This window comes from Mytilus californianus, unplaced genomic scaffold (genome assembly GCF_021869535.1).
Source record: "Mytilus californianus isolate M0D057914Y unplaced genomic scaffold, xbMytCali1.0.p SCAF_24, whole genome shotgun sequence".
Taxonomy (NCBI): domain Eukaryota; kingdom Metazoa; phylum Mollusca; class Bivalvia; order Mytilida; family Mytilidae; genus Mytilus; species Mytilus californianus.
Window position 1 is genome coordinate 2171386 of NW_026262673.1, and position 20376 is coordinate 2191761.

The 20376-nt window shown below is 32.8% G+C and overlaps 1 pseudogene; it reads right to left on the reverse strand.

Annotated features, from left to right (window-relative positions):
- Positions 1-11575: 11575 nt before the first annotated feature.
- On the reverse strand, positions 11576-19320 carry LOC127732401 (uncharacterized; annotated as a pseudogene).
- Positions 19321-20376: the final 1056 nt, after the last annotated feature.

Genomic DNA, 20376 nt, shown 5'->3' on the forward strand with positions numbered 1-20376 from the left:
AAGGTGACAAATCAATCTCCGCAATTTTTTTCTCAAAATCCGAAATGGTAGCACCCCGATTTGTGTTGACGCATACATTTTCTTTCAAATTTGTTGTTTTAATGCCTTTAGTTATGGAACTTCCCAAAATAAGAATGTTATCCATTGATTTGCTTGTTATATTACTGCGTATTTTGAGCTTAAGGTTTTGTCTTGGACTCGCTTATATGCTCTTTATCAACTGTGATTGACCTTTGCTCAACAATAGGAGTCGACGATGACAATATTCCACTGTTAAAGCTTACGCGGTTTGTAGATTTGACTTTTTGCTTTGGAGTTTGCACTCTTAGAACGGATATTTCATGGATGATGTCAGTGGGAGATTGTTTTGACAAAATTTCAATCTCATCGTGTAGACCTTTAATTGTTTGAGTTGCAAGTTTGAGCTCATTAGATAGTCTTGAAATTTGAACTTGTAGTATATCACTTCCTTTGGACTCTTCACATTCATGTCGGAGTCAATACTTTCTCAGAGGACAGTAGTAGCTTGTGAAGAAACAAAAACCACCATCGGAAACATGTGGATTCCAAATGTGAATTCTGACTTTTTGTCCTGTGACTTTCTGTCCTATATTCACTACTAGGCAGGAAACGTCGAAATTTTACTTGGAATAATTAACTAAAAAACATTTTTCTTTTAAAAAAATTCCTTCTATCTAACCAAACAATAGCAGTTTCTCCAATTGTTGTCTATGATAGTTCTTACATATCTCTTTTTTAATCTACATAGTAATGAATAAACACTTAACGGTACTTTTCAAAAGATACTGTTAAATTGTAATATAGATCATGAAATCTGTTAATCTTCATTTTTAACTTCTAGGAACACAAGATTCATCTTCAATATTAAGTTTTTCGGATATATATTTTCCCGTCTAGTTTAAGGATAAAGACTTAAAGTCAGAGATTTCTCTTACTATTGAATATATTTCATCGTAGCAATAGTTTAGGACCATCACATGACCATCGTAAAAAGAAAATAGTCGAGACGTAAAACTATTCTTGAAACACGTGCGTCGGCAAAACGATTGTTAAGTACCCAGTCCAAATAAGTTATTTCTATCAAAATTAAAGGATAAAGTTTAAAGTCGGAGATTTTTCTTGCTTTTGAACAGTTTTCGTCATAAGTCATCACAACAGTTTTCTTCTCCGGACCATCGTTAACAGAAAAAGAGGAGTCGTAAAACTTTGCTTCCAACACGTGCGTTGCAAAGTTGTAAATAAATCCCTTTCCTTTAAGTGACATGTGACGCCATTCACCTAATTCATTTCGTAAAATAATGCAATCACATCATTTCGTAAAATAATACAATCAACACTTTTATTAATAATAATTAGTCCATTGTTGCCTACAGCTATAAAATGCAATCAGCTGATTATTGATTTTCTGTCAAAATCGTCACCGGTTCAAGGTGAGTATTGTCTGATCAGGTAAAGTCCGAGAAAGCCGAAAAAAATAAACAAGATGGATGAAATCAAATCGTTATATTTCTTTCGCCAAATTCTTTCGCAAATAATGAATTTTAATCGCCACAATTTTTATTTTTTCGCAAAATTCGAAAATGGCGACCGCCATCGGAAACCCTGGTTGCGAGAGAGATTTCCATTACGTGACTTTCGTGTTTGACTGATAACCGATCTATAATCTATTACTACGCGGACATCATCGAGTGCTTGTTATAAAATAAAATTCATTTCTTCAATGAATACTCCTAAATTAATAATAGGAAAATGTTTAGATGATTTTTGAAAGTAGAGTTCTTCAGGTATATTTCTTATCAGAGGGTATGCTTCATATCTACCATGTAAATTCATATAATGCGGTGTGCACAATTGTCCTTTGTTTTTTCCCATTGAAAAAAAACTTTTACATTTTTACATTGTTTTCATATTCCAGTTATATTTATGTTATCCCTTTCCTCCATACTGACGCCTTTGTAGTGCCTCAGTTGAAACGTCGTGCCTACGAAAATTCAGTATCAGACTTAATAAAATTTGTATCTAATATAAAAGGTGTAATACCACCATTGATTTTCCCCTATTAGTCTTTGTTAAATTTGCACTTTTCAAAAAATTGTGCAGAATTTATCTTTGTTTCAAATAAAGAAATACTTGACATGAGTAAAATTTATCCTGTCCAGTACTCTAGAAAAAATTTCACATAACATTTCATTGCATATAAGAAAATAACCATCATTGGAAGTTAACCAATAAAATCTTCCCCCTTATTTAACCTGCGTACAAGCTTTAGTAACCATGTAACCTCAAGTTTCCAAAATATTCTATAGAAACCCTAAATAAAAAAAATAATTGTGCTCTGAAATACCCAAGATATATGTGTATGACCCAGAAATGTTGTACTGCAATAAAATGTAGGATTAATTACGTACAACTGTCAAATTCAAGGGAATATTTTTTTCGACCTATTTTCGTATGCAACCGGATGTGACGTACCATGATTTGGTGGTATTACACCTAAAAAGGATATTCATGAGAATATCTGACTGGAATTTCATTGATGAAATATTCGTTTTCGTAATGCATTATTACTTTAAACCTGATGATTTTTTTTTATTGAAAAAATCCTATGCATATCAAGTATGTAAAAAAAAATCCATGGAGGAAAAGGGTTGAAATATTGTTCGAGTAAGATATGCAATTAATCTAAAAAATAAAGAAATTAAACATTCACTACAGTATAAACTATTCATGATATGATTAATCGTGGTCCTTAGCCACACATCTCATGATTATCATATTTTTAAGGAAACTTATTATATCCTTCCGGTTCTATTTGTCAGAAGTAAAAAAATAATTGTAGAGCAGTTTTTCACTTTCATGACTATACATTGATTGATTGATTGTTGGTTGCTTAACGTCCAGTGGCAAATATTTCATACATATTCAGGACGATCATGACTATACAATCAAATGCCCTACCATTTTAACACATCATGAAAAATTATTGCAGGTCCTGTTAACATACCATAATGATGAATAAGGAAATCTAGGGAAAAAAGTGTAATTGCGTTTCATTAAGCCAAGGAAAATTAAATGTTATCTGTATAAATTAAGATATAACCATAATCATAGTCATGTTCAGTTTTTATAGTTAATAAAACTTATAATTTTGATTATCTTTTACTTACATTTAAGTTAAGTTAAGTTCAATATGTCAAAATATCAGTAACCGTTAGCATCATTTCAATAAGTGAAAAAATATGTTGTCATATAAGAAATATATATTTATTCATTCTTTTAACAATTATGAAAATAAATTTCTTATTTTTTGTCACTAGGAATGTCTCAGCTTAAGAATTATATTGAGGAACATCATTTGGATATAACATGACTGGTTTGGTTACAAGTTTCCACTCAGATGATATTAAGCTGTACCACAGAAGATACACCCTTAGGTTAGAAAGAAAAAGAAGTCATCATTCATTTAGCAAGTTGACTGTTTTAAAATATACAATGAATAAATACAACTGCATTGGACATTGGCTACCATGTTCAGCATCAAAATTCATAAACGTCATAGATGATACCAAACTATGCAGGGAAAGGAATCGGATAACTGAAACCTATTGACAATTTATGATAAATAAAAAATTGAAAGCAATTAGCAAGTAAAACATAAACAGACATACATTATATATGAACGGCATATAAAAAACTTAAAGCTTTTGATAATACAAACTATATCCTGATTTATAAGCTGTTTCCAATGATGTATTTTTTTGTATTGCCAAATAGGCAAAGACGATTGTGATTCAAGTAGAGCACAGTATGCATGCTCTAATTTAATTTGTGTAAAATGAGGACTTCAACAGCTGAGTGGTCTTCGGTAATAATTATCCTGTCAAAACTGAGGCTGTACGTTTGGACCCGGCAAGGTGTGTTTAACTCTGATCCTGCATGTTTGTGGCAAGTAAACAACAGTAATCAATCATCTGAAAAAAAGATACTTCTCTGATGTAATTTTTATAGATAATATTCTCATTAGACAATATTCTGTCCTCAAAAGCTGTTACATGGTTATTTTATAATGCTAGTTTCAAAGAATGAGATTACTGTTTTATTATTGTAGGTCATCCGCGTTCAGACACTGGAAGACGATACGTCAACCTTCTTAAAAGAAATAAATCTAGTATTCTGAATTCACACAGAAAATTGATGGCAAAGGCACAAACCTCGACAGAATCTTGCCAGTTACTGGGAACGGTAGTAAACGATATCAACCATAACTCTCACAAGGAAAACAATACTTAAAAAGCCAGGTATAATTGAGATCTTCGGAAATAAAACTTATATTGGTGTTTGTTTTTCTCCAAGAAATACTTGTTGAAATGAGATATAAATTTATCTTTTTATTCAGTTCGCATTATTTTTGAACTATGTTTTATTGGATTTTATTGCAGGAGTAATTGAAGACAAATATTATTGGTTTGAATGTCTATTTCGGTGAGTAAATGAAATAAAAAAAAAATGACACTTAGAACCTATTAACTAACTTTTGTTATGCCACTGCTGAGGGGCGAAAGGAGCATTAAGTGTTACCTTTGACCGTCCGTCCATCCAAATTTTATTTCTGCACTCTTTAACTAAAGTGTAACTCATCCAGTTCTTGTGATACTCGTACACAATGCTAAGAACCACAGCATGCAGACAATTGCAAAAAATGAGCAGGTGCATTCTTGTACTCAGACGCATTCTATTTTATTAATGATTCAATTTAAGCTGTTTTCTCTCCCATAGTTGAATTGCTTTTAATAATTCTGAAAATTGTAATGCGAGTTTGCATTGAAAAAAAAATTTAAAAAAAAATCTTAAATACATTTTAGAGTATCAGATAATAAAAAAAATAATATATAATGTATTGTTGTTTATCAGTTTTACACTACATATTTGTTTTTGATATATGCTATTAAAGGAGAATTGAGGAAGAAATTACTAATACAAAATTATTAATGATATCTTAAAAATCTTTGAGACCAGTTAAAAAAATATATTACAGTTATATCATTTGTTAAATTCAATATTGAATCAAATCAAACAGAATGTTATATTTTCAGTTGTCTGAATTTTTAACCAAGCTTCCGGAGTCTTTCATCCAATTCTTCATACATGGGAAAATACTATTCATAACTACCGCTCTAAAGGAGTCCCTGTTGAAAATCCAGAATTTAGATTTGTTTTTGATCCACCATCTAGCTCAGAATACACATTGTATGACCAGTGCAAAAACATTTCCTGCTTTCCAAATGACCATAATTGGAATGAGGGAACCCATGCTCATGATGGCTATGGTAGAATGCTATCCGTCCATGATTCCACTGATAAATATAAGCCTGCTTCTCTTCGTAATCTGATACTTTTCCATCACAGAGAATCCAACTACTCGGCAATATTTCGATTAGTTGACAAGTTTCGTAATCCAGTGTCTTCTCTAGGAAAATCATGCCAGAACATCAATGACGACAACATCAACATTAGGGAAAATATGCATAATTCGGCTCTGAGACAAGTAAGACCTAAACGAAAAGCTTTAAATGAAGAAGATATTTTAAGAAACCTTAGATCTGTAAATCCTGTCTTTACAACACACAACAGGGCAAAGGAAAGCAAAAGTTTTATGACTGCAATAACGTGAGTGGGTTAGTATCTAAATAATAAATTGCGTTCTGATACCTTTTTAATCTGATTAAAATGCAAATCCTGTGTCAAAGCTTTAATTACAAGAAAACAAAGCTTGGACACAGGATCTATAGTTTAATTAGTTTCATACTATTCCTATATCTGTGTGCTGATTTTTCTGCAAAAGCAATACTTTTAATGTAAACTGAATATTAACCCTGCTTAGTACTAGACCGACCCACTAAGCCGGATGTGTTATGACGGACGACCCACAGAGCTTTGAGCAAGCATTCACAATTGCCAAACATGAAGAGTGCAATGAACGACTTACACTCATAGAAGAGGCGACACTGCTATTAACTTGAAGATGTTACACGAAAATAAGACATGCTAGAGAGATCAATGAATAATAGTGTTAGTGGTCAAACATATCGGGGAAAGGGGAGTACAACCCAATTTGGACAAGGGAATTTTGGAGGAAGTGGTTTGAATATGACGGAAAACCGATCTGTTTATATTGTCATAAGATAGGCCATATTGAGCGGTACTGATTTTCTGAACAAGGTATATCACAACATCAGAGCGGAGGTGAACAGAATGGTTTAAACTAAGATCGGTCTCTTTCATAAAGGCTGTCAATTGTGTAAATAAAAATCCCTCGTTTTCAAAGAATGTAGGACAGAAAGTCACAGGACAAAAAGTCACGGACAATATATAGGCTTATAATGTTTCACAAAATTGTAAATGAAAATATTGCTATTCCATCGCAAAATGTATTACAACAAAGCCAGTCTACTACAAGATTGATTGATTGATTGTTGGTTGCTTTACGCCGCATTAGCACAACAAGGCTACATCGCGGCGAGAGCTAATTCGAATATTTTTTACAATTTAAAGCATATTCTTAAAATCAGACAAAAGGCCCTTCAATAAACTAAAATTCTAGATTAAAGCAAATTGATTATTTAAAAATAAAAATGAACATTAAGATAACGTGATAAAATTTAAAGTCTACTACACGATCCACCCTTAAAGAATCCTACAAACAAATTCAATGTAATAAAGACAGCTATAAATTTTCCTTTTTCTGTCAAAACAATTAAAGACTGGAACAAATTATCCTCTGATATTACTAAAAACACTACTACAGAAACCTTCAAGAGTGCACTCACCAACGATGTGCTCCTTGATAATTACCCACATCTGAAATAAACAGACATTCTTGTTTTTATCTTATACCAAAAATAAAAAATTAAAAATGTAATATTAAAAAAAACATCAGTACGTTGATAGTTTTCTGTAACGAAAGAAGAAGTAGAAAAAGTCACAATTCAGTTTTGAGATTAGTTTTCTTTGAATAATAAAACACTAATTTTGAAAATATTTGTTTTTGTTTTTTCTTGAACTATTAAATATGAAGCAACTTTGTAATTAAAATTTATTCAATAAACATCAATAATGATCAAATTATTGTTATGAAAACAAAATGTCAAAGTGGCTTGGTACTTAAATGGCTTCATTGTGCCAAGAAATATATCCTTTGCATGATTAACATTGAATATATTTTCATCTATCAAGGCGTATGAACAATTTCCTAAACTTAAAAATAAATATATGTAATAAAGAGAAAATATTTCAAGATGTTTCTGCTATATATTCAAACAATTGTCAACAAATTATTTGAGACCGGCTTTTGTCCTATCAAATTTGTGACTTTCTTTCCGTTTACCGTTTTCAAATAGGACTGACGTTCAACATTTTCAAGGTGATTGTGTTCAAAATGTAGATTTTATTATTACGATTAAAGTCCATTCTATTATTTGTGATAATGTGCAAGGAATTAAGATAAGCGGAGCAGTTTTCATGCGATCAATTATTGATCATGCAAAAGAAAAATAATTTTGTCGTTTGGTGGTGCGGAAAGTTAAGTCATAAATGACAAACGCATCTTAAGGAAGATAATGAATATCTCGAACATTCATGATCTATGGAGAGTTTATCCACTTAAAAATATTTAATTGAATTGAACACTACGTTAATTTGAATGAAAACACACATGTGGCAGATAAACACAATTTTAAGATTGCAGAACTTCAAAAGTAAGTATTGATTTTTAGCTGTCTGCTACAGTGACGATGTAATATTGAGTGCCTGATACATGTATCCTATTTCTATAGATTGTTTCTGGTGAGTTGGTCTCAAATATACCTTTCATAGTTATTTTTCGATCCGAATCAGCGCGAAAGCGCTGTACTTGGATATCAGCTGAAATAAAAAATAATTGTGTCGTTGTGAGTATTAGCGAACTCGTTCTCTGAAGTTCTGTTCAGTTTACAATCAAGAAAAAAGTTTTCATTACGTGTACAACACGCAACGTTAACTGTCAGTCAACATACTGTTATTACCCTAAGTCTGCTTTGAGGTTCGGGAAAATTGCAAACAAAATCCATAAACTATCAACCACTAAATACAGAATATCAATTTCCATATAGGTAGCCAGCTACGTTATACAGGTAATGGACAATAATAATGTCGTTGCTAGTATATACAGTTGTAAGCAATGTTTTCTATTTTTATGGCCGACCGTGCAAGGGCTGTTATAGCCATTCAAGGTCGTTAAAAACTTCCATATAATATATTCTTTTTTTAACATTCTATCCTCAGTCACGACTGAAAGGACGTGCTGGGTCAGCTCCTCTTTATCCGCTATCTACGATGTTGGTTTACTGATAGATGGATCAACGACTTACTACTTTCGATGACAGAAAAAATAAAATAACAAAAATACTGAACTCCGAGGAAAATTCAAAAAGGAAAGTCCCTTATCAAATGGCAAAATCAAAAGCTCAAACACATCAAACGAATGGATAAGAACTGTCATATTCCTGACTTGGTACAGACATTTTCTTATGTAGAAAATGGTGGATTAAACCTATCCAACGCTGTACAGTCTACATTGTTGTCTATGTATATACCCGCGTCAGCATGGGAAGGTGTAAAAGGCAATACAAAGATACGAGATACAGTGTGTAGGCCCACTCTAATTTGTTTTCATTTAGATAGATAAACATGATTAAAAGTTTGAATTTCAATTACTATATCAAATATCTCCTCTGAGAACTTAAAGGGATATTGTCTATCAAAATCGTATTTTTTTAAACATTGAAAACTGATGGGTATTGACTTAGGTAAGAGTATAATAATGTTTCCAAATCGAAAAAAGTAATAATATTGTGTAAAATCGGCGTTTTTGTCAAAAAAGATGTTGTTGTTATGCCAGTGGAATCTTATTAATTACGCACTGACCCAGATTCCGGTGACGCTTCCGATAACTGCCGAATGTATTTGAAGACGCTGACCCAGATTCTAATCATGGATGCTGAGGTAGGTACTGTGTGAATATCGATTAAAATATCTGAATTATTACTGCTAAAATATATTCCATGAATTGCATTATTTATATTTTGAACTCATTCATTCATATTTACTGGTAGAGTCTGATTCATCTTCATTTACTGTGATATTTAGTATGTTAGTTACGATACGTTTTCAGGAATCGTGTGCGAAAGAGGCCTCACTTGGGGACAACACAATAAATCTCAGACATGTTCTGAATACATTTTCTAGAAACATTTTGAGACTTTTACGTATTGTGAAATGAATATTTATCATTGAACAATAGATGTTACACTGTAGTTATTGTAGTCATGCAGCTTTTAATTATTTCCAAAATATTTCAACATCGTACAACTATGCAGTACTCTGACAGTAGGCTATATTTCAAATAAAATTACGTTTTTTCCACAAAGCTATTTTGAGGTAATTTCTGGTTTTATTTTAATCAACTTGGTAACAAAGAAGCAGAATTTTCACGGGCTTGTTTCTCGAGTCTTTTCTGTTTATTTAGTTTCTTATTCTATTTATATGCACCATTTCAGGACTCAAATAGCCCAAGGTCTAGGTCTAGGTCTCCACATGAACATGATGAGAGACATGAAAGTACGGTGAGTGAAGAATTTACACCTGGCAATGCAAGAAGGGCGAGGGGTAGAGGAAGGGGACGTGGAAACACCAGGAGGGGAAGGGAACCAAGAAGAAGAAGAGGTAGAGGAGCCAACCAAGGAGTTGGACCCAACAGGGCAGAGGTAGCTGCAGCTACCTTAGAGGAGAGGAATCGCCAGTTGCAGGTATACAAAACTTCATTCTAGGATATGTTTACCTAAAGAAATATTCATCAAGCATTGGTCTGTTACATAATGGTTCAGCTTTAGTTAGATGTTTTCAAAAAATTTCTTTTTTTTTCACAGCTATCAAAGTATCTTAAAATTGACCTATAAAAACGGTCATTGCAGGTAGAAAATATAATGACGAACTTGAGACTAATGATTTGTTCAACCAAGACTTATAGCTGACATACATGCTTGGTTCTATCGAAATATCAATTTGTTAGACCACTTTAAAATACAATCTTTATGACTTTTTAACCTTTTTCAGGAAAGAATTTCTCGTTTGACGGAGGAAGACCTGAGGGGACTTGTGAGTTCCATTGCCACACAACACCCTGGGTTTGTCTTTGATGTCCTGGACAAAGACGACACTCAACAAGGTGGGCATCATCCTTCGCCCAACAGTTCAGTCCCTGACTGGTGTACCTGCACCTACTGTAGGGAGATGCCAACTGAGGCGGAGAGGCGGTGTTGTGGCAGAACAAGTCTGAACTGCTACTCCCGGATACCAGTACGTACCCAATTCATGACAAGTTATTATATTGCAGAACTGACTAATGAGGAAATATTGATGTTCTTGTTCATTTTTTACTTCTAGTCCATAAATATTGTTTCAAAAATATATAAAGAAAATATTTATTTTCTATTACAAAAATAGAGATGTTAGACCTCTTTCTGTACAGTGTACTTTCCCGTTTATGGGTTTTAAAATCATCACACAAGTAAATAGTGGCTTTTGTTCTGTCATTGTAATCGAAGAATAACCAATCATTTGACAATGTTCTAATTAACTGTGGTGACCTTTCTTCAGTATACAAAATCATTATTAACTGTATATGTAATGTATGACGTGGATAAGAAATAAAATTAGCATAAATATTTCTTTTTTTCAGGACTTCTTCTTGATAGTCTTAGATGAGGCAGTGCTTGCTGTGGCAAGAAGGCTTCGGGAGGAGTTACTCATCATGCTTCAGGATGAGGACTTCAATAGGTCAAATCGCTTTGCAGCCTATAGGCAATATATTGTCTGGGTACATGGAAGACTAGGGGCAGGAGATCGTCGAGTGATCCCAAGCTGCTGTATGTGGAGGATCAGGGATAAATATCCCAATCCATTTGGACAATATAAAGGTTTTGTAGGGGGGAGGTATAATTAAATGTGAAGAAAACAAACATGTTTTTATTTTTGCTTTAAAGTCAGGAAGTTTTCGTAGTGGGTATTCCCATGTGTTGTCAGAACTTAAAATGATAATTCTGGAATTTCTGTTTTTATTTGTTACCTTAGGTGATGTGCTGTCTTCATGTCATTGTATCATAACCATTTTTTTACATTCAACATATGACATATAAATATGTGATAAAAGTGAATATTGAAATGATTTATACTTCATTTGAACTCTGGTGGATAGTTGTCTCAATGGCAATCATACAACATCTTCATCTTGTTTTTTAATAGACACGAAGTCTAATCAAATATAAAAAAAAATGATAAAAGATTTTTCAAAGTTATAATATTTTATTGCCCCTCAGCAGTCCAGTAGTCGCCACAATGAATGTCTTTTCTTGTTGGATAGTACCAGTACCAAATATGCAGATAACTGCCACCTACAAATATAAACATGATAGTGTCTTTTAACAATACTAGAACATTGTTAATTCAGAAATTACATTTATTAATGAGATTTCAACATGACCAAAATGTGAAAATAATTATTGCTATTTATACAGGAAAAGCTGATTTCAGAACGAGAGATAAATAAATTTTGAATTTACAGTATTTAAAGATGATAAGAACTTTTATTATTGCTATTTGTACAGGAATAGTAGCACACACATGTATGTGTCAGATTTCAGAAAGAGAGTTGTTATTATTGCAATACTCACCCAGTCGCAACATTTGCAATAATAATAACCCTCAAAATAAATTCTGAATTTACAGTATTTAAAGATAAAAAAAACTTTAATGCCCCTCGGCAGTCCAGTAGTCTATTGTCTTATTTAGATTTTCAAATCTAGATATCTGGGTAGCCACAATGTCTCTTGTTGGTGGGGGTGGTACAGGTGCCAAATGTGCAGATATCCGCCGTGGATCATCTTCCTCCAACTCAAGACGTCGGTTCATTCCTATGCCATCTTCTATTCTGGTGCAGAGAACTTGTCTAATGAGGTCTTGAATGTAATCATAATTTTTTTCCTCCTTCACAGGTGAACAGACCATCTGGAAGTTTTCTTGTAACTTCTCTGCCACCTACAAATACATAAATTAAAATTTTAATACTACTGAGGTATCACTTGAATGCAACAGTAACATTCATGGCTAACTTCAAATATTTCAGGTCATCAGTTTACAAATATATGCCAAATTTGAGTACAATGTCATGCAAGTGACTTTTTGAAATTAATATTGCCATCAATTTCCACATTGCAATGTTGTTTGCAGATTTTTAAACATATATTTTTGGTATGTTAGTCACTATGATCTGACTAATGGTTCTGCCATCAAATTCAATAGTGGGGATAGGCAAAATGGGAGAGGGGTGTTTCTGTGAGTTATAAATTTAAAAAATAAGTAAATTTGCACCCCCCTTTCTCTCATTTAGTGCATCTACCTAATCAGGCTATGAGTTGTCTTTTGTTTGTCTTTTTTTTGGAGGGGCTGGTGTTATCTCTGGTACCGTCCAATAATTTAGGCAATTTCTGCTATCCTTTTTTTGTATAGTTGACAAATCATACAAACCTTAAAGAACCATCTCTGTTCTTCATCACTTCTCGTTCTGCATGGGCATTATGGTCTATAGCTGCCAACCTGTTCCTTGCTCGATACACTGGTGGACTGTAAGAGTGTCTCTTGGAGGCATACATTAGAATAAGATTCTGAAAGTTTTCTAACTCTGATGTGCTCCTAAAATGAAAAAAAAGGCAATATGACAATGTTGTCATTATGACAGAACATTTACAAATAAAATTATCAATACTCTGTAAAAACAAAAAAAATGTCATATAGAACTATTACAGAAAATGCATCCGTACATTTATATCGGCTTTCCATCAAAAATATAACACTTGACCTACATCAAAGGATTATGAAATTTAGTTGACAGTGGCTTGGTTGTTTTCTATTGTGGAGGAAGTTATGATATAAGATAGTTTACGTACCGACAGTTTAGGTAGTATGGTATGTTGTTAACCAGGCGCTTGTTCATAACAATTTTTCTCAGCTCATTGTGTGGTGGGGACCCTTTCTTTAAATACTCCTTTCAATGGTCCATGCTGGCAACCGTTGGTAAATGTAGAGTTGGCAAATGGCACAAACCACTGGTGTTCATTGACAACATGGTGAAGTACACCATACCAAACATCCTAAAAAAAATTATATATAAATATAGTCATCAAAAGATGAATTTAAAATGAAAAGTTGTGGTTCAATTTGGCAATGTGACAAGTATTTATTACACTTGAACAATAGAAGTCATCAAATATAAAAAAAAGAAGATGTGGTATGATTGCCAATGAGACAACTCTCCACAAGAGACCAAAATGACACAGAAATGAACAACTATAGGTCACCGTACAGCCTTCAACAATGAACAAAGTCCATATAAAAGTTTTCTTTCTATCGGTTTCTATCCTATGATTTATAAACATAGCATGCCTGTAACAATTGAATACTTCATTATTCTGAATATATTACAGACATCATTTATTCTGAATATATTACAGACAATGTGTTTTATCAACTTGATTAACAAATATGATAACTTACTTCAAACTTGCTCTTACCAATGTTCACTTTGTCAAACAAGTGGACAAGAAGTTGTACCTTAAGGATGTTCGCTACTGTGTTTCAAAATAATAAGCTTTTTAAAAGACTTATAAATTGATAGTATATAAATAAAGGAACTAAAAAAGCAGATAAAAATGAAGGGTCCGTGTGCTTGTTTTCAAGATATAAGCCATTGAAAATTTGGCGGGAAATGATTCTCTCTAGATTTTTCATACATTTAACATTGGCACCTTTTTTCTGTCTAAAAGTATGAAAAAATAACATGGTTTTAATAAGATTTTCAAAGATGGTATTTTAAACTATATTTAATCAAATTATGAAAAGAAAAGTAGGGGTTAGTGGGCAAAAATTTGTAATGGCACTACATGGATAAAACCAGAGGATTCAAAATATCTGGCAAAAATACGAAAACAAGAGGAGCGAACATCCTTAAATGAAACAATGAAAACTTACGAGGAACTCTTCACTGGTGGTAGCAACTTCTGCAGTGTGCCAGTAATGGTTGACAATATCTTTGATCCATACAAGTAATTCTTTATTTTCTTTCTCTTGACTTATCTACAAGAACAAATTTTATTTACATTAATCAAAATTGAAGCTTGGAACATTTGTGCATATATAATAAATAAATTTAAAGCAGATGGATGAGGTGAAAATGAACTACAATTTTAAACCCGTATCTCACGGCTGGTTCGCTACAATTAACCTATTTTGCACTTTAATATAAGTCAGAAACCATTTTCTGATTTGATCTTAAAAATTAGTTATGAAGTGAAATTTAGAATCACACCTCAAAAAATATATCCCAAATTGCCACAATAACATCATTCTTAAATTTGAAGATGGAGTCATGGTTTGCATTTCACACATCTTTTACCTTTGTGAGTTTCTTTCCTAAGTTCTTTGTTCCATGCCAGACATCAAAAGAATGCTTGATTTCAGGGAATTCTTTTTCTAAAACATAAAAAGGTTTGCGATTGTCATAAATAGAACATCATTAGTATAATTAAATAATTAATTCTTCTGTTATCAAAAATAAGTCCTATAAAATGTATTAATATCACAAACTATGAAAATTCAAAATTTTAAATTACAACACCACTGGATCTTTGCTCAGTAATGAAGTTAAGGATAAAACTTGATACTTGTTTTTATGGCTCAATAAAGTCTGAATATCTGAGTACTTGTTTATCAAAATGTCTGCCTTGAGAATATCATAATGTTCTTACTCATTACTGAAGCTATTTGGACATGTGCATCTGTCACCACCTCCACAACTTTTATGCCTTTATCTTTAAAAAATTTCATCCCTTTCAGGAAGCAAGCCTTCTCAAGGTTGGTGCTTTTCCTGTCAGTTCTTCTCTTATCCATTGTTGTGATGCATAATATCTTCTTGGTGGTGTACTCCATAATCGTGTACGAACAGTACTGCGCACAGTGACCTGGACTGTCCATACGTCCATCACCTAACAAAAAAAGGAAGAATGTGTAGAATTAATGTTTCTAGTTCACTGATTTATATTGCACTGGTAGTTAAAATATTGGGACTTTATTTAAGAAAAATGGAACATGACTTAATCTGAGAAAACTAGAGCAAACCAAGATATCTTTTTAGAACAAATTTATTTTAATTCCTGTTAATTCTTATATTACTGTGAAAAATTAAATGTAAAAAATGTAACATGATTATGTTCTTTTTACTCGCATGTATCTATTTTAAATACTTTACATAAGATTTTGAGTTTGAAATACTTACCTTAAATTAATATTTTGAGTTTGAAATACTTTCCTAAAATTCATATTTTGAGTTTTAAATACTTACCTAAAACAATTACATCGGTGTTCTCAAATTCTCTTAAAGTATCCTCCTGCTTCTGGATCCAAAATCGGTCAATTGATGGGACAAGGTAAGTCTTCTGAATTCTGTGAAAGGTTGAGGAGCTCAGTATTGGAAGTTTCATGAATTTAGACAGAGTTGTTATTTTCTGGAAATTGTTGCCGGACAACAGGATGGCAGAAGCAAAAATTAAATCTCCGGCATGCATTCTTCTGTTTAGAAGGGGCTGTGAACACCACCTATTGACAACATGACCACTTTCACAGACCTACAATATTATAGATAGTACATGATATATCAGAATAAGCAATTAAAAAGTCTTGTACACTAGTATAAATTTATAAAAAAAAATAATTAAAAAATTACAGAATAGTTCTGTGTGACAGATGTTTCTCTACATTCTACAAAAATCTTTTGAATGAAATTCAATTAACTGGAATAGGCTGCTTTTGAAAAATACTATTTATATTCACATATACATTAGTATTGATTCAGAGAAATAACTTTACCAAATTGGAAATGGTGACAGAATATTCCATGCTGTATTAATTACTAAATGAGATGTTATCTTCCAGTGAGTATGTACATTGTATGGCGATATCTTCAAAATTTTGGAGTTTGCATACTAGTCTCTAAAATAAATAGTCAGTGTTTCCTACCCATTTAAGATATGTCGCTGAAGCAACAATCTCCACAGCTACACTGATATTTGCATTGCAAACTTTGCAAAGTGAACAGATCTGTGTGTTGGCCAAATCTAACAGGGGTTGCTGGTAGACCATGAGAGGATGGTCATTCGTCAGGGAATCCAAATCATTAATGCTCTTTATGCGGTTGATGTCAAAATCGGTCTCTGTTGCATCTGCAGGGTCATCACCATATTCATCCGATTCATCATCTGAATCCTCTACCGGAAGATGGTCTGCATTATTGTGTCTGTAATGCAATGTTCATAATTATAAGCAAGATACTACAATAAAAATAACAAGAGTACATACACTGAAATTTCTCGCATGCTTCTTTTTTCATGATTGAATGTAAGCTGAAATCTGTAACCATGGTAACATGAAGGTTTTACTACAAGTATCACATACACAATAATCTATGAAAATGAAGTCAAGGTCAAATGAGCCATGTCAGGCAGACATAATCCTATAATTTTTCAAAACAATATCATTTACATAACTAGGTTAGGGATCAGCTGAAATTATAACAGTAATAAAAACTCTTTTTTTATATTTATGTTTATGTTAATTATAACAAGAATATGTCCATAGTACACGGATGCCCCATCCAGATTATCATTTTCTATGTTCAGGGGACCGTGAAAATGGGGTAAAAACTCTTAATTTGTCATTAAAATTAGACAGAATATATTACAGGGAACATGTGTACTAAGTTTCAAGTTGATTAGACTTCAACTTCATAAAAAAAAAAACCCAAAAAACCTCAACCAGAAGCAGGACAGACAGACCAACGCACAGACCAGAAAACATAATGCCCATAAATGGGGCATAAAAATATTAAATTTGACAGACATACAGATGAACGGACGCATAGACTAGAAAACATAATGCCCATAAATGAGACATAAAAATATTACATTTGCCATATTTTTACCTCAGTGTAAAATTAAAACTTGGCTCAAATTCTTCACCAGACGAATCCTCTTCCATCATGCATGCCTCATCCTCATCAATTGTAAGGCTGAAAAAATAAATAATGAGGAACTCTATTTTACACAATGAGACAATTATCGTGAGGCATTAACCATTTGCTTTTATGGGTTTTCCCAGAGATTAATTCATTGCAAAAGTATGGCTGAAAAAGTCAATGTAATTTTTATATTTTTATTTATTTAATATTTCAAATGAAACAAAAGTATTATAGGTCTTGACTCGAAGTTGCGACACAACATACTGCCATATCTTTATTTTTGCAGTACATGAAGTGAAAGTGTATATAAATGTTACATTTGTATGTATATATATGTTACATTTACATTTTAAAATAGAACAAAAAATTTAAAACCTATGTTTTACAGATTTCTTAAACTTAATTGAATACAAGTTTCTGGCAAACAGTTGGCCCATAACAAGATAACTTACTCAAAAGGATTGATGAAGGAAGTAGACTTTTCCATTGTTTTTTTCTTTTCACTACAGATTTCTTCAATACCAGACATATCCGATTCTCTGAAAAATAACACAATGATTACCTTTTGTTTTCAAAAAATTCTGTTCAAATGCTTGAAATGGAACTAAATTTGATCAATTGTTGTCCAGTGACAAATTATGGAGCTAAGACCTTGCGACAATGAACAAACACCTATCCATTTAAGAAACGACTCTATGTTTTTGCATTATTAGTAATTTGGTTTTGTTTGTCATTGGCTTCCTGTATAATATACATACAACCCACATTTTTCTCTATTAAAATCATTTTCTTACGTGTTTCTTGGATTTTTATTTTCTCTTTTAAATGGAAGATGATTTGTTGACACAAACATGTAACAAAGATGTGACAATTTCATCAAAATTACCTTTTGTTCTCTCCAGCTGAAGATATGTCTGAAACATCACATGGGGTGTGAAACAGAGAATGGACTGGTCCAGGTGTTGAGGTTGATGCAGAAGGCATTGAAACTACAGGCAAAGTTTCATTTTCCATTTCAAGATTTGGGGGGTTCTGTTGCTCTATACTGACTGTTTGAACTGTATTATTGGCATGATAACTGTGGAGGAAAAAAGTTTCTTGACATGGGTTGATACTATTTCTGAAAGTTTTTTTTTTTTTAATTTACACTTAGTATTTGGGCAGCACATGAACAATCTGGACCTCACATACCAAGGATTTTTTAAATAGACATTTGGTCAGACCTTGCATGTGTGCAGTGATGTAACCAAAAAGGAAATTTCAGACTATTTAGTGCATCTAAAAAGATCTGACAAATGCCCTCAAAATCAAATTGAGTCCATCCAATGTTTTTAAATTTACTTTATCAAAAATGTGTAGATTACTATAATTTACTTATAACTAGCTGTGCAAGTATATGCAGTCAGCATATTTATACTACATGTATAGACAGTATAGTGCAGTGCCAGTTGACAAATATACAAGTGTGTCCTACATTTTGTACAAGTACTTCCTAGAGGAAATTCAACCCTGAAGGTATTATTGCATACCTTAATCACGCCAAAGAAATGTATGCTATATAAAAACTGAATTTATCTGGGGTTGTTGTCTTTCTGTTGCATTTATCATATTTTTATTATAATTTCCCCTTTTAGGGCCTCTTAAATTTACTATATTTACGTGAATTGTAAATCGGACTTTCTAGTCGATCTAGTTCTCTTTTGAACAACGTGTGTCTTGAAATGGTTGAACTGTTGTTAGTTCCTCTGAATTCCATCAATAGTGTACAAAAAATAATCCCGAGAAATGCAAAAATAAGTATATTGAAACATGTGGATACAACTTACTTGTCAATCAAAATTCTCGCCACTTCGGCATGCGTTTGCATACGCAATACATCCTTCAATTCATTCCAGCGTTCCAACTGATCACCTATGTAAATTCTACTTTTGTTCCATCTAGATGATACAGCTGTTCTATTCCTCTTTCTTGCAGAATCCGTTAAAGATCGCTATCTTCCACGGTTAGATTTGCTATTTTCCGACATTTTTGTTTTTGTTTACCGGGATGAGCATGCGCGGAACCATTTCCGATAGAGTTCAAGCTGGAGTTCATATGAATAAGGCGGGATTAAATCGAATTTTTGTCATCCTTGACAAGAATTCAATTTTACATCGTTACACATATTTAGACCTAGAAATACAGAATAATTAGCAAAACTTTGAAATAATTTAAGTTTAATATAATTATAACTCCTGATTTCACAGCATTTATGACCAATCATTTTTTTTTTTGATAAACTGACAGACAATATCCCTTTAAGATAAATTTGTCAACACCAATTTAAAACACAAGCATTACAATCACTATTAGAATCACTGTATTAAAATAACAGCTGCATATAATACTTTCACTGCACTTGACCCCCCCAAGGGTGACTGGGGAATAGAAGTATGGTCACCATTGGTCTTCCTCCGACCGGCAGTAAAACCCGTGCTAAAGTGGGGCGTCCGTTTGGCTGTGCGGGATGTACAAATTTGCAGCCACGTCCGGTCAGAATGGGGACGTTAAATCCGATGCCTCGTGTAAAGAGAGTGCCACGCTCTTTGCACGTTAAGAACCCTTGCAACAACTCTTTGAGGGGTCCGTAGGTGACCTGTTGCAAGGCTAAATTTCTGTCCCTATCCAATATACCCTCATTTCCCGTGGCAGTCTAAATTTCTCCGACCTTAATCCCTTAATCTATTACAGAACCTACCTATTGTATTTATTGTGAACTTGTTCTCGTCCTGAATATGCATGAAATATTTGCCACTGGACGTTAAGCAACCAACAATCAATCAATCAATCACTGCACTTGATGTTATTGGCGTGTGAAATTTCTTCCATGGTCATACCAAATAGTGTTTTACAGTTCCATATTTATTAAAAACAGATACCAGCTTGTTCAATATAGACTATATCAACATAGATAAATATTTTGATTTTCTCAACTTTCATTTAATTTCGTTTTATTCAAATAATCATAGCCTGACACACTAAATATTCTACCCTGTAAAAAGTGACCTGTTCACTTTTATCTCATTGTTCTAATTGAAAGTCACATATTTGTGACCTGCCATAATACTGCTGTGGAATTTCATCTAACTATTTTTTTGTTTTATGTGAACTATTTTGACCATTGCACATTTATAGTGGCAGCCTTTTCATTCTCAGAA